The 15,298-nt window shown below is 44.4% G+C and overlaps 1 long non-coding RNA gene across 1 annotated transcript; it reads right to left on the reverse strand.

Moving 5' to 3' along the window:
- Positions 1–1,496: 1,496 nt before the first annotated feature.
- Positions 1,497–4,675, reverse strand: LOC118936393. Its single transcript, XR_005038963.1, has 3 exons — positions 4,347–4,675; positions 3,920–3,964; positions 1,497–3,523 (listed from the first exon to the last, which is right to left on the reverse strand). It is a non-coding gene; the product is annotated as an uncharacterized LOC118936393 (long non-coding RNA).
- Between the last annotated feature and the right edge of the window lie 10,623 nt (positions 4,676–15,298).

The following is a 15,298-nucleotide window of genomic DNA, read 5'->3' on the forward strand; positions in this document are numbered from 1 at the left end:
AAACAGATCTTATTGGTCCTTGAAATTTGGATATACTCTTTTCTGATGCTGCCCCTAAACAACAGAAGAGCTTTTCCAAATCAAGACTGGATTCTGCCTTATCAACCACCAATAATCTTTCAACTCACTATTTGTATTTATGAAGGATCCCCATTAGCTGTTGCCAAGGCAGCAGCTGCTCTTCCTGGAGTACAGCAACATTAAGGCAGTTATAAACAATTTAAAATATTACATGACATTACATTTCATAACAGTTTACCCATAACACTTTATTATCAAATATTACAATACAACATCCATGTGTAGAGTGTGTGTCTTATCATGTATATGTGTGTCTGTGCGTGTGCCTCTTCACAGTCCTCGCTGTTACATAAGGTGTATCTTTATCTTTAAAAAAAATCTGATTCTACTGCTTGCATTAGTTACCTGATGTGGAATAGAGTTCCATGTAGTCATGACTCTATGTACTACTGTGCACCTCCCATAGTCTGTTCTGGACTTGGGGATTTTGAAGAGACCTTTGGTGGCATGTCTTGTGGGGTATGCATAGGTGCCTGAGGTAGTTTAAACAGAAACATCGGTGAATTCAGCATGTCAAACCTTCTTATAAAAACAGGTAGTGATGAAGTCAATTTCTCCTCCACTTTGAGCCATGAGAGATTGACATGTATATTATTAATGTTAGCTCTCCATGTACATTTAAGGGCCAGCTGTGTTGCCCTTTTCTGAGGCAATTGTACTTTTCTGAGGTCTCTCTTTGCGGCACCTGACCACACAACTGAACAGTAGTCCAGGTGAGACAAAACTAGTGCCTGTAGGACCTGCCTTGTTGATAGTATTGTTAAAAAGGCAGAGCAGCGCTTTATTATGGACAGACTTTTCCCCATTTTAGCTACTGTTATATCAACATGTTTTGACCATGACCGTTTATAATCCAGGATTACTCCAAGCAGTTTAGTCACCTCAACTTGCTCAATTTCCACATAATTTAATTTAATGCTTTTAGTTTATGAAATATTTAGGACTAACTTATTCCTTGCCACCCGTTCCGAAATGAACTGCAGCTCTTTGTTAAGTGTTGCAGTGATTTCACTCGCTGTAGTAGCTGACGTGTAAAATGTTGAGTCATCCACATACATAGACACACTGGCTTTACTCAAGACCAGTGGCATTTCATTAGTAAAGATTGAAAAAAGTAAGGGGCCTAGACAGCTGCCCTGAGGAATTATTGATTCTACTTGGAACACCTTCTGTGTTCTGTTACCTGTCTAACTCTTTATCCACAATATAGCAGGGGGTGTAAAGCCATAACACATACGTTTTTCCATCAGCAGACTATGATCGATGTCAAAAGCCACACTCTCTAACAAAACAGCTCCCAAAATCTTTTTATCATCAATTTCTCTCAGCCAATCATCAGTAATTTGTGTAACTGCTGTGCTTGTTGAATGTCCTTCCCTATAAGCTTGCTGAAAGTCTGTTGTCAATTTGTTTACAGTAAAATAGCATTGTATCTAGTCAAACACAATTTTTTCCAAAAGTTTACGAAGGGTTGGTATCAGGCTGATTGCTCGGCTAATTGAACTAGTAAAGGGGGCTTTACTATTCTTGGGTAGCAGAATTACTTCTAGCTTCCCTCCAGGCATGAGGGCACAGACTTTCTAGTAGGCTTAGATTGAAGATATGGCAAATAAAATGTACGCAGGTATGAATAACATTATTAGTACATATTAGTACAGTATGTCTCACAATGTGAAAAAGCCAGACAACATGTTAGCTTTAAAGTCCCACAAAACCTGAATGCAACTCGACCTAGTCCTGACGCGTATTGTAAGTAGTCTTGCTCTCTGATGGCCAACTAGGGCTTCTGAAAACCCAAAGGAATTAGAGTAGAGTAGAACCTGGACTGACTGTGGCTGGTCCTGCTATCTCGGCAGAGCTCTAATGTGTTTCTCACTGAGTAAGAATAAGGAGGAAGGGATCTTCAGTCATTTTTATTTATTTTATTTATTTAACCTTTATTTAACTAGTCATACCCCCCTACTCTTCCTATTAAGATCAAAATCTTGGCTTGGGCCCTGGGGTGTCAACAAAAGGAGATGCAGTAAATGATATGCAAATTACCCCCCACTACAAATCAACTTGCCAGCCCCGCATTTCCGACACATCTTAAAAGGAAATTCTTATACTTTGGGGGAAATTCAGAGTTACGACTAGCTCTGTTTCAGTGAAAGACAATTTTTGGAGATTCTAGTACACAGCATCTATAGATCACTCTGGGTATAATGATAAAAATAAAAAAACATATTACAATCATTATTGAATAATTCACTGAAAGGGGTTGAATAATTAACCGCAAAGGGTTAAATAACAACATTGACTATTCACATTGCAGTATACCTCTATGTTCTCAATACAGCTTTTCAGGGAGAGGACTTGACAACAGAATTGCTACACTTAATTTAGTGTACCACAGTGAACAGAGAATTGCTACACTTAATTTAGTGTACCACAGTGAACAGAGAATTGCTACACTTAATTTAGTGTACCACAGTGAACAGAGAATTGATACACTTAATTTAGTGTACCACAGTGAACAGAGAATTGATACACCGATCATGACACTATTACTCCTTTCGAATGCTAGCCCTGGTCTGCACAGACTGAGGATGATGGGCAAATGTCTAGTTCTCAGAGTCTGGTTCCATGACTGATTTCCACCCCTCCTCTCTAAATAGAGCTGTTTTCCTACAGTATCTACTTTGGCTCAAGCTTGCTGTTAGGGGAGTCTTAGTCAGGGTCTATTGTACAATATTCCCTGACAATGAAACTTCATAGAAGAAAAATATATGATTTCATTGGTCTTTTCCTCTTCCGCTAAACAGCTGTCATTTTCTCCCCACAAACGTGCATTTGTCGTTGACTTTTAATGTATGGATGCAACATCTGTACCATTTTGTCATGATTTGTCATGATATTTCTTTTAACATGAGTCTCTTGTGTGAACCAGATTTGTTCAAAACAAGCCAGAAGAGGAATGAACGACACCATAACTAATCCCTCCATTACTGGAGCCTATCTGACTAAATTGAGAGGTGTGTGGGGGAGGTGTCAATGTACAAGGAACTGCTGATGTACAACATGGCAGCGGAACTATATTCATGAGAAAAGTTCATGATCAGCCAGATACACACATACCTGTACATGGGGAGCATCATTAGTCATTCTTAAAAATAATTAAAATAAATAAATAATAATAATAATTAAAAATAATTTGCTTTGGTCTCTTGTTGTACATCACTGGTACTTGTAATACATGGTGCATATGGAGGAAATGTTCTTTCAGTGTGTGTCTGGCTAGTGCTCTTTGACTCTTACTAGTTGACAGGGGTTGTAGCTCAGTTCTGACTGAAGAGTGGCCCTCTTGACAGGGTGGGAGGGGCCCCAGTGGAGTAGCCTTCCTCGGGGATTGACTCCACCGGTGACAGTAATTTGTAGTACTCTGTCCAGCACTTGGATTTAGCTGTGATGTTGAAGATAATGAGAGGGAAAATGTTAAGACGGCTCTTTTAAAACATTTCAAAACAGAAAATGTAGTCAGTTTAATCCCGTTAATAAAAGCAATGATATCTAACTTAGATAAGGCAGAGAGGAATTAAGCCTCTCCTATATGACATTGACTTGGTCGCCTATAAACCTGGTTTACAAATAGTCAAACTGTCAACAATTAAAATTAGCATGCTGACAAAGCCGTAATATGTCGCCCTCTCTAATGACGCAAAGGAGCTCGTAAAAAAATGTGGTTATTTTCAGCTCTCAATTTACATGATAGGAAAACAAAATCCATTCCTGGATTCTACTATTCCACAAAGGGCCTGCTCTGTTTAGAGTTGCTGTAGGAAGGAAAGCAGTTATTTACCCAAGTTCTCAGCTTCCTCTTGCTCCCTTGGTAATCCAGATTTCTCTGTGGAAAGGGCCAAGAGCACACAGTCAAAAGATGAGCAGAGAGTCATACATTTTTAATTCAAAGTGATTTTGTGTTGAATGAGAGCAGATGCTGATAGTATCAGAAGTCACAGCATTTTTTATTTTTTTTGTATCAAAGGGCTCAAGTGAGCCTGATGAAGCATCCATCTTGCTCAGCTTTGATAAACCACATCAATTATTCACCGTGAAGGCAGACATCCTGACATGAAAGCAACAGATAAAGAGCATAAGCACATGTTCAAGACAAGAGGCAGAGAAGCGTGGGGGTGGGGCTCGAGGGTCTGGCACAGGTAGATTTAATTGTATTATCATCTGGAACCAAAGTCAGACAAAGGGCTTTATCACCACTTTGAACTCACATTTAGCTGGTTGTAATAGAGACTGTCTTCAGGGCTGTTCAGCAGTTTGCTGGCCCCGCCGGCGAGGGGTTCGCTGCTGCAGCTTGAGCACTGGACCTGCAACAGAGACAAATCACCCAGACACAGCACAGAGACATGGCACCCAGTGGGATCCTCTTACAACAACAACAACAACCAAAACAAAATTCCACACTGATACGCAGTGCTGTAACAGCCCCAATGGATAACCACTACACAATGAGATGCATTCAAATTGCACTGGGTGGCAGGTAGCCTAGCAGTTAGAGAGTTGGACTAGTAACCGAAATGTTGCAAGATTGAATCCCCGAGCTGACAAGGTAAGAATCTGTCATTCTGCCCCTGAACAAGGCAGTTAACCCACTGTTCCTAGGTCGTCATTGAAAATAAGAATTTGTTCTTAACTGACTTGCCTAGTTAAATAAAGGTTTAAAAAAAAAACACAATGAGGTAATAAAACCTCACAGAAAAACCATGAAGGCATTAAAAGCTGCAAGGGACAGGGTGAAAAGCAAATATTCCCACGGTTATGTCAATCGGGTTTATTCCCTATTCCTCTATGGGACCCAAGAGGAAAGCCGAGCTCTCAGCGCTAACTGTGGCAATACGGCACCAGCAGATCAATGACTCAAACTCAGATCCACTTCTGAGAGCAGATGTCTGTAGCATTGCCAATTTCATGTTGTTTTCTCTTCATGTTCAAAGCCACATGGTTGTAACTATTCACTATTCATAAACACAATAGATGGGGATACAACACAGTAGGTTTATGCAATAGATAATGAGCTGGCGCTTACATGATCACCTGATTAATCAAACATTAGACCATTTCGATCACAGTAGATCTTCTCTAAAACTGTACCTCCACGTTTTCACGATGTAGCAGTTACAAAAATGCGTTTTAAAACTCAAGACACCTTCACAACGACGCATCTATTTTTTATGCCAGACAGCGTTTCATCTTCTAGCCTTCGTTTTGGGTGAGACAGGACATTCCTTCATCATCTCCTGTTACTTCAGCTTCCCAACCTTGACTTAAGCTGCGTTTACTTTTTTTTTGCAGCTTAACACTACTTTGTACTCACTTTGAACAGACCTCATCACATCTCAATCCTATACATCAAAGCTCAAGACTTTTCTCCTCCCCTCATTCTGCTTTCTTGATGTTATTCAAACCAGCGTAGATTTACTAAATTCACAGAACTTCGAAAATGCCCATGGAGATGCTGTCATTCGTATATGTCTGCACTTCTAACGTGGGCCTTTTATTTTATCAGGAGCAGTCAGAAAGATTTCTTGTCCCCGTGTCAGGGCACACAATGTATTCTATTGTATTCAATGAGAAAGGATGTGTCAAAGGGTTGACGCTTATGTCAATACATTGCGTTCAATGGGAAAAGACGAGTGTCAAAGGGTTGACGCTTATGTCAATACATTGCGTTCAATGGGAAAAGACGAGTGTCAAAGGGTTGACACTTATGTCAATACATTGCGTTCAATGGGAAAAGACGAGTGTCAAAGGGTTGACGCTTATGTCAATACATTGCGTTCAATGGGAAAAGACGAGTGTCAAAGGGTTGACGCTTATGTCAATACATTGCGTTCAATGGGAAAAGACGAGTGTCAAAGGGTTGACGCTTATGTCAATACATTGCGTTCAATGGGAAAAGACGAGTGTCAAAGGGTTGACGCTTATGTCAATACATTGCACTCAATGGGAAAAGACGAGTGTCAAAGGGTTGACGCTTATGTCAATACATTGCGTTCAATGGGAAAAGACGAGTGTCAAAGGGTTGACGCTTATGTCAATACATTGCGTTCAATGGGAAAAGACGAGTGTCAAAGGGTTGATGCTTATGTCAATACATTGCACTCAATGGGAAAAGACGAGTGTCACAGGGTTGATGCTTATGTCAATACTTCCCAGTCAATGGGAAAATATGAGCATCAACTAATTGACGCTTATGTCAATACATGGTACTCAATGGGAAACGATGAGTGTCACAGTGTTGATGTTTATGTCAAAACATTGCATTCAATGGGAAAAGATGTGACTCACAGACCCCCCTCCCCCTCTCCCCTCCCTCACTCCTCCCCCATTCTCTCTCCCTTCTTCTTTCCCTCCCTCTCATCTCTTTCCCTCTCCTTCCTCTCTCCCTCCTCCACAGACAATATAGTGATATATAAATATGCATCAAGGGCATTGACAAAAGTCAATACATTGCATTCAAGGCAAGGAAGTTGGTGATACAGCTACAATGGATAAATTGGTGAGACAGACAGGACAGACACAGTTACAAGTAAATAAAAAATGTTTAACCAATATTCTCTCCAGAATGAATTCTCACAAGCCTCTTAGCTTCCAGAACTGCAACGCCATTGTATCCATTGGAGGAAAAAACTGCTTTTGGATCGATTGACTTCCAATTTCATATGCCGGGTCATGATGGACCCTGGGTCACAAATATGTACAATTTGGGAAGATTCAACCTTTATAACTCTTCGAAACTGCCCACATGACCCCCAATTAAGTCTTGTCTTTCCTTGCTACAAGTTGGCTAAATACTGCCAGCTGCCAATGTGTCGGAGGCTACACCGTGCACCTGGCGACCTTGGCTAGCGCGCACTGCTAGACGACGCTAGGCCAATTGTGCGTCGCCCCACGGACCTCCCGGTCGCGGCAGGTTACGACAGAGCCTGGGCGCGAACCCAGGGACTGATGGCACAGCTGGCGCTACAGTACAGCGCCCTTAACCACTGCGCCACCCGGGAGGCCTCCTGGCAAATATTCTTATACTTGCCGGTGTACTCCCAGTTTGACAAACAGGAAGTATCAGTGACAGGCTCAACACAGAAGTGGTCCGATGAAGCAAATGCTAAGCTACAGGACTGTTTCGATAGCAAAGACTGGAATATATTGTGGGATTCATCCGATGGCATTGAGAGGTTAACCACATCAGTAACTGGCTTCATTAACAAGTGCATCAATGAAGTCATCCACACAGTGACCGTATGTACATATTCCAATCAGAAGCCATGGATTACAGGCAACATCTGCACTGAGCTAAAGGCTATAGCTGTCGCTTTCAAGAAGCGGGGCACTAACCCGGACACTTATAAGAAATCCCTCTACGCTCTTCGACAAACCATCAAACAGGCAAAGCGACAATACCGGACTAAGATTGAATCCTACTCACCGGCTCTGACGCTTATCTGATGTGGCAGGGCTTGTAAACTCTCCCGGATTACAAAGGGAAACCCAGTCGCAAGCTGACCAGTGACGCGAGCCTACCAGACAAGCTAAATGCCTTCAATGCTCGCTTCGAGGCAAGCAACACTGACGTGGCTACAAACATTTGATCACAATCTCCATAGCTGATGTGAGTAAGACCATCAACATTCATAAAGCCGCAGGGCCATACGGACATTTACTCAGAGAATGCACTGACCAGCTGGAAAGTGTCCACTGACATTTTCAACCTCTCCCTGGCCCAGTCTGTAATACCACAGTACATGTTTCATGCTGACCACCATAGTCCCTGTGCCCAAAAACACCAAGGTAACCTGTCTAAATGACTTCATTATTTCCCCATAGCACTCACATCTGTAGACATGAAATTCTTTGAAAAGCTGGTCATGGCTCACATTAACACCATTAATCACAGACACCCTGGACCCACTTCAATTTGCATACCGTCCTAACAGATCCACAGATGACACAATCTCAATTACGCTCCACACTGCCCTTTACCACTTGGACAAAAGGAACACCTGTGTGAGAATACTGTTCATTGACTACAGCTCAGTGTTCAACACCATAATGCCCTCCAAGGTCATCACTAAGCTAAGGACCCTGGGACTTAACACCTCCCTCTGCAACTGGATTCTGGACTTCCTGACAGGACGCACCCAGGTGGTGAAGGTAGGCAACAACATATGCTGATCCTCAACACGGGAGCCCCTCAGGGGTGCGTGTTTTGTCCCCTCCTTTACTCCCTGTTCATTCACATTTGCATGGCCACACACCTCAAACACTATCATTAAGTTTGCCGACGACACGACAGTGGTAGATCACCGACGACGATGAGATAGCCTATAGGGAGGTGGTCAGAGACCTCTTCTGCAACGTCAGCAAGACAAAGGAGCTGATCGTGGACCATTGGAAACTGTTAGACGGAGCGACACAGGGGAACCCAAGAGCAGACTCAGACGAGGAAACAGGTATGAATGAACCAATATATTTATTGTAACACAGATCAGGGGAAGATCCGGGGAAGCTCGGATGAGTTGTATAAAACCAGATGTGGAGACTGAGGTTGGAGTGAATTGGGTAGAACCGGGTAAACAGGTCTGGAGGGGAATCCAAGGTAGTGGTGGTGAGCTAAATCCAGAACAGGGTAGTAGGGTGGTAAGATGTCGAATGGGAGACAGGAGCCAGAGCGGTAAATTAGCAGAGATTACGATCTGGCAGAGTGGAAGTGGCAGGACTGAGTATTTGTAGAGGTCTTGATTATGGAACGAGTTGCAGCTGGGTAGGGATCTGCTTTGACTACAGCACACCTGTCGCCAACCACCCAATCACACAGAGCGGGAGAGCGAGAGAGTGTACTGGGGAGTAACTGCAGGTCAAGCTTTAAGTACCTTCGTGTCCACATCACTAAGGATCTATCATGGTCCACACACCAACACAGTCGTGAAAAGGGTACGACAACGCTTCTCTTCCCCCCGAGGAGGCTGAAAAGATTTGGGCCCTCAGATCTTCAAAAAGTTATAAAGCTGCACCATTGAGAGCATCTTGAAGGGTTGCTTCACCGCTTCGTATGGCAACTGCTTGTTATTCATCCGCAAGGCACTACAGAGGGAAGTGAGTACGGCCCGGCACATCACTGGGGTCGAGCTCCCTGCCATCCAGGACCTCTATACACCAGGCATTGTCAGAGGAAGACACGAAAAATTGTCAAAGACTCCAGCTGCCCAAGTTATAGACTGTTGTCTCTGCTACCACATGGAAAGGGGTACCGATGCACCAAGTCTGGAACCAAGAGGACCCTGAACAACTTCTACCCCCAAGCCATAAGACTACTAAATAGTTAACCATAACTACCCGGACTATCTGCATTGACCCTCTTCGCACTCAACTCTGTTGACTCATCAAATATGCTTCTGCTACTGTTTATTATCCATCTTTTTGCCTTGTCTCTTTATTCCTAGTTATATGTACATATCAACCTTAATTACCTCGTACCCCTGCACATCCACTCCGTACTGGTACCTCTTGCATATAGCCAAGTTATCCTTACTCATTGTGTATCTATACTTTTTATTTCTTTACATTTTTTACCCCAATTTCATGATTACAATCTTGTCTCATTGCTGCAACTTTTCAATGGCTCATGAAAGGCGAATGTTGAGTCATGCGTCCATCCGAAACATGACCCGCAAAACTGCGCTTCTTAACACCCGCTCGCTTAACCCGGAAGCCAGCTGCACCAATGTGTCGGAGGAAACACCGTTCAACTGACGACTGAAGTCAGCCTGCAGGTGCCCAACCCGACACAAGAGCACAATGAGCCAAATAAAGTCCCCTCAGCCAAACTCAGGCCAATTGTGCACCGCCCTATGGGACTTCCGGTTACGGCTGGTATCAAACCCCAGGCTGTAGTGACGCCGCAACACTGCGATGCAGTGCCTTAGACCACTGCGCCACTCAGGAGGACGTGTATCTATACCTTTATTATTACGTGCTTTACTTTTCTAATATTTCTCTATTTTCTTTCTCTCAGGCATTGTTGGGAAGGGCCCGTAAGTAAGCATTTCACTGTTAGTCCACACCTGTTGTTTACGAAGCATTTGACAAATAAACATTTATTTTATTTGATATGCTGCTTGAATGTATTCACTCCCATATCAGCTAAAAATAGAATGTCATCATGTTTTGGTTGTAGAGAAAAAGCACACATCTTGCAGCTGTTTTCACCAGTAGCCCGGAATCATTAGTTATTACTTTAAAACAAAATACATTTTGGGGAGATTCTAATAAGGCTACATTGTTTTTTGGTTTATTGTCAATGAGATTATATTAGCTTTTAATGCAAAATAGTCTACTTTGATGCCTAGCCTATAGCTTATAGATCCGATCAAGGAACCAATCAAGCTTCATTACCTACACAACACTGCCTCCATGGCTACAAAAGGGATGATACGGCACATTCAAATGTTCAAGTGGCACAAGAGTACGTTGAATGTCGGAGTGCACCACAAGGAGCTGCCGCTTTTGTGACAAATTGACATTTGCAACAATTTTTTTATTTTTTTGAATGTTACCCCTTTTTCTCCCCAATTTCGTGGTATCCAATTGTTGTAGTAGCTACTATCTTGTCTCATCGCTACAACTCCCGTACGGGCTCGGGAGAGACGAAGGTTGAAAGTCATGCGTCCTCCGATACACAACCCAACCAAGCCGCACTGCTCGTTAACACAGCGCGCAGCCAACCCGGAAGCCAGCCGCACCAATGCGCCGGAGGAAACACCGTGCACCTGGCCACCTTGGTTAGCGCACACTGCGCCCAGCCGGCCACAGGAGTCGCTGGTGCGCGATGAGACAAGGACACCCCTACCGACCAAGCCCTCTCTAACCCGGGTGACGCTAGGCCAATTGTGCGTCGCCCCAAGGACCTCCCGGTCGCGGCCGGTTACGACAGAGCCTGGGCGCGAACCCAGGGACTCTGATGGCAGACACCCGGGAGGCCCCGACATTGCAACATTGCGCTACGCTCCGTCAGCTTTGTTTGCGCATTATGTGTAGACCCCTTTATGGTTAGAGCCCTGGACACCATATGTGAATTGATTGCTCTTCATCTATCTTCAGAGCTCATGCTGCTAGGTGACCTAAACTGGGACATGCTTAACACCCCGGCCATCCTACAATCTAAGCTTGATGGCCTCAATCTCACGCAAATGATCAATGAACCTACCAGGTACAACCCCAAATCTGTAAACACGGGCACCCTCATGGATATCACCCTAACCAACTTGCCCTCCAAATACACGTCTGCTGTCTTAACCCAAGATCTCAGCGATCACTGCTTCATTGCCTGCATCGGTAATGGGTCTGCTGTCATAGACCACCCCTCATCACTGTCAAACGCTCCCTAAAACACTGCAGCGAGCAGGCCTTTCTAGTTGACCTGGCCTGGGTATCCTGGAAGGATATTGACCTCATCCTGTCAGTAGAGGATGCCTGGTTATTCTTTAAAAGTGCCTTCCTCACCATATTAAATAAGCATGCCCCATTCAAACAATTTAGAACTAGGAACAGACATAGCCCTTGGTTCACTCCAGACCTGACTGCCCTTGACAAGCACAAAACATCCTGTGGCATACTGCATTTGCATCGAACAGCCCCCGTGATATGCAAATCTTCTGGGAAGTTAGGAACCAATATACACAAGCAGTTAGGAAAGCTAAGGCTAGCTTTTTCAAACAGAAATTTGCATCTTGTAGCACAAACTCTAAAAAGTTCTGGGACACTGTAAAGTCCATAGAGAAAAAGAGCACCTCCTCCCAGCTGCCCACTGCACTGAGGATAGGAAACAATGTCACCATCGATAAATCCACGATAATTGAGAATTTCAATAAGCATTTACATTTTTTTATTTATTTACCCCCTTTTCGTGGTATCCAATTGTTAGTAGCTACTATCTCGTCTCATCGCTTCAACTCCCGTACGGGCTCGGGAGAGACGAAGGTCAAAAGCCATGCGTCCTCCGAAACACAACCCAACCAAGCTGCACTGCTTCTTAACACAGCACATCCAACCCGGAAGCCAGCAGCACCAATGTGTCGGAGGATACACCATGCACCTGGTGACCTCAATCCTGTTTTACGACTTTCGGGTCCACGGCGCCCGGCTGCCACAGGAGTCGTAATTGCGCGATGAGACAAGGATATCCCTACATGCCAACCCCTCCCTAACCCTGACGATGCAAGGTCAATTGTGCATCACCCCACGGACCTCCCGGTCGCGGCCGGCTGCGACAGATCCTGGGCACGAACCCAGAGTCTCTGGTGGCACAGCTAGCCCTAGACCACTGCGCCACCCAGGATGCCAATAAGCATTTTTTTTACGGCTGGACTTGTTTTCCACCTGGCTACCCCTACCCCGGTCAAGTGCCCTCCACCCCCCACAGCAACTCGCCCAAGCCTCCACCATTTCTTCTTCACCCAAACCAAGATAGCTGATGTTCTGAAAGAGCTGCAAAATCTGGACCCCTACATCTCAGCCGGGCTCCACAATCTGGACCCTCTCTTTCTAAAATTATCTGCCGAAATTGTTGCAACCCCTATTATAAGCCTGTTCAACCTCTCTTTCATATCGTCTGAGATCCCCAAAGATTGGAAAGCTGCCGCGGTCATCCCCCTCTTCAAAGGGGGAGACACTCTAGACCCAAACTGCTACAGACCTGTATCTATCCTACCCTGCCTTTCTAAGGTCTTCGAAAGCCAAGTTAACAAACAGATCATTGACCATATCGAATCCCACCGTACCTTCTCCGCTATGCAATCTGGCTTGCGAGCTGGTCATGGGTGCACCTCAGCCACGCTCAAAGCCCTGTGCAGCCGTATTCATCGACCTGGCAAAGGCTTTCGAGTCTGTCAATCACCACATTCTTATCGGCAGACTCAACAGCCTTGGTTTCTCAAATGACTGCCTCGCCTGGTTCACCAACTACTTCTCTGATAGAGTTCAGTGTGTCAAATCGGAGGGCCTGTTGTCCGGACCTCTGGCAGTCTCTATGGGGGTGCCACAGGGTTCAATTCTCGGGCCGACTCTCTTCTCTGTATACATCAATGATGTCGGTCTTGCTGCTGGTGATTCTCTGATCCACCTCTACGCAGACGACACCATTTTGTATACTTCTTGCCCTTCTTTGGACACTGTGTCAACTAACCTCCAGACGAGCTTCAATGCCATACAACACTCATTCCGTGGCCTCCAACTGCTCTTAAATGCAAGTAAAACTAAATGCATGCTCTTCAACCGATCACTGCCCGCACCTGCCCGCCCATCCAGCATCACTACTCTGGACGGTTCTGACCTAGAATATGTGGACAACTACAAATACCTAGGTGTCTGGTTAAACTGTAAACTCTCCTTCCAGACCCACATTAAGCATCTCCAATCCAAAATTAAATCTAGAATCAGCTTCCTATTTTGAAACAAAGCATCCTCCACTCATGCTACCAAAGGTACCCTCGAAAAACTGACTATCCTAACAATCCTCGACTTCAGCGATGTCATTTACAAAATAGCCTTCAACACTCCACTTAACAAATTGGATGAAGTCTAACACCATCCGTTTTGTCACCAAAGCCCCATACACTACCCACCACTGCGACCTGTACGCTCTTGTTGACTGGCCCTCGCTTCATATCGTCGCCAAATCCACTCGCTCCAGGTCATCTACAAGTCCTTGCTAGGTAAAACCCCGCCTTATCTCAGTTCACTGGTCACCATAGCAGCACCCACCCGCAGCACGCGCTCCAGCAGGTATATTTCACTGGTCACCCCCAAAGCCAATTCCTTCTTTGGCCGCCTTTCCTTCCAGTTCTCTGCTGCCAATGACTGGAACGAACTGCAAAATTTGCTGAAGCTGGATACTCATATCTCCCTCACGGACTTTAAGCACCAGCTGTCAGAGCACCTCACAGATCATTGAACCTGTACATAGCCCATCTGTAAATAGCCCATCCAACTACCTCATCCCCATACTGTATTTATTTATTTTGCTCCTTTGCACCCCAGTATCTCTACTTGCGCATTAATCTTCTGCACATCTATCACTACAGTGTTTAATTGCTATATCGTATTACCTCGCCACTATGGCCTATTTTATTGCCTTACCTCCCCTATCTTACCTCATTTGCACACTACTGTATTATTGACTGTATGTTTGTTTATTCCATGTGTAACTCTGTGTTGTTGTATGTGTCAAACTGCTTTGCTTTATCTTGGCCAGGTCGCAGTTGTAAATAGGAACTTGTTCTCAACTAGCCTACCTGGTTAAATAACGGTGAAATATATATATTTTTTAAAAGGCCTCAATCCTAGAAATAACCCTAATTCATTTGCCCCACCCCCCACTACATTACAGAAAGGTAGACATGACTTGAAGTTGGTATCAGACCTCATGATCAAATACAGTCTGCCCGACGGTAAAGGAGTGAACAGCTTTTGAGTGACATTGGCAGAATGGAAACAAAATCCAGGTATGGGAGAGATCAACAGATGCTCCCGATGAACGCAAGCCTACAACCTGACCATGTGAAATGAACTCTTCTCAGTGAAAACTTGGTCCCACAGAGAACAAGGCCTTTCTTCCATAGAAAAGCATTACCTATAGCCCTCACATAACCATTACCCACCCGTGGACTGTAATTGAGCCAGCTAACCGCGCTTCCACACAACTCATCGTGGCCTTATAGGGATGCCCTGTGTTGAGGTTTCGCTTACTGTGGCAACATGAAATGGGTTAATTCATCCTCAACATGGGGCTTCATTCTCTCCCTGCAGTTACACAAAAACACTGTCTTCCATCCTCTGTAGAACGGTCCATTCTTAACGTAAAGACTTGAAGCTCAGGGCATTGTTAAAGAGTGTCCCCAGGAGGCCACACATTTCATTTCTACTTCCTACAATTATAGTAAGTGACTTAATTGGGAGTCACAGGGGCTGTTTTGAAGGCTTAAAGGTCGAATCTTCCCAAATTATATATACTTGTGACCGGGGAACCGTCATGTCCCGGCATATGAAATTGGAAGTCAATCAATCCAAAAGCATTTTTACCTCAATTGGACACAATGGTCTTGCAGTTCTAGAAACTGTCTGTGTGTCTGCCTTCATCTGCCTTCCTGCCTGTCTTTTGGCGTCAATG

This window comes from Oncorhynchus mykiss, chromosome 22, assembly GCF_013265735.2.
Source record: "Oncorhynchus mykiss isolate Arlee chromosome 22, USDA_OmykA_1.1, whole genome shotgun sequence".
Classification (NCBI taxonomy): domain Eukaryota; kingdom Metazoa; phylum Chordata; class Actinopteri; order Salmoniformes; family Salmonidae; genus Oncorhynchus; species Oncorhynchus mykiss.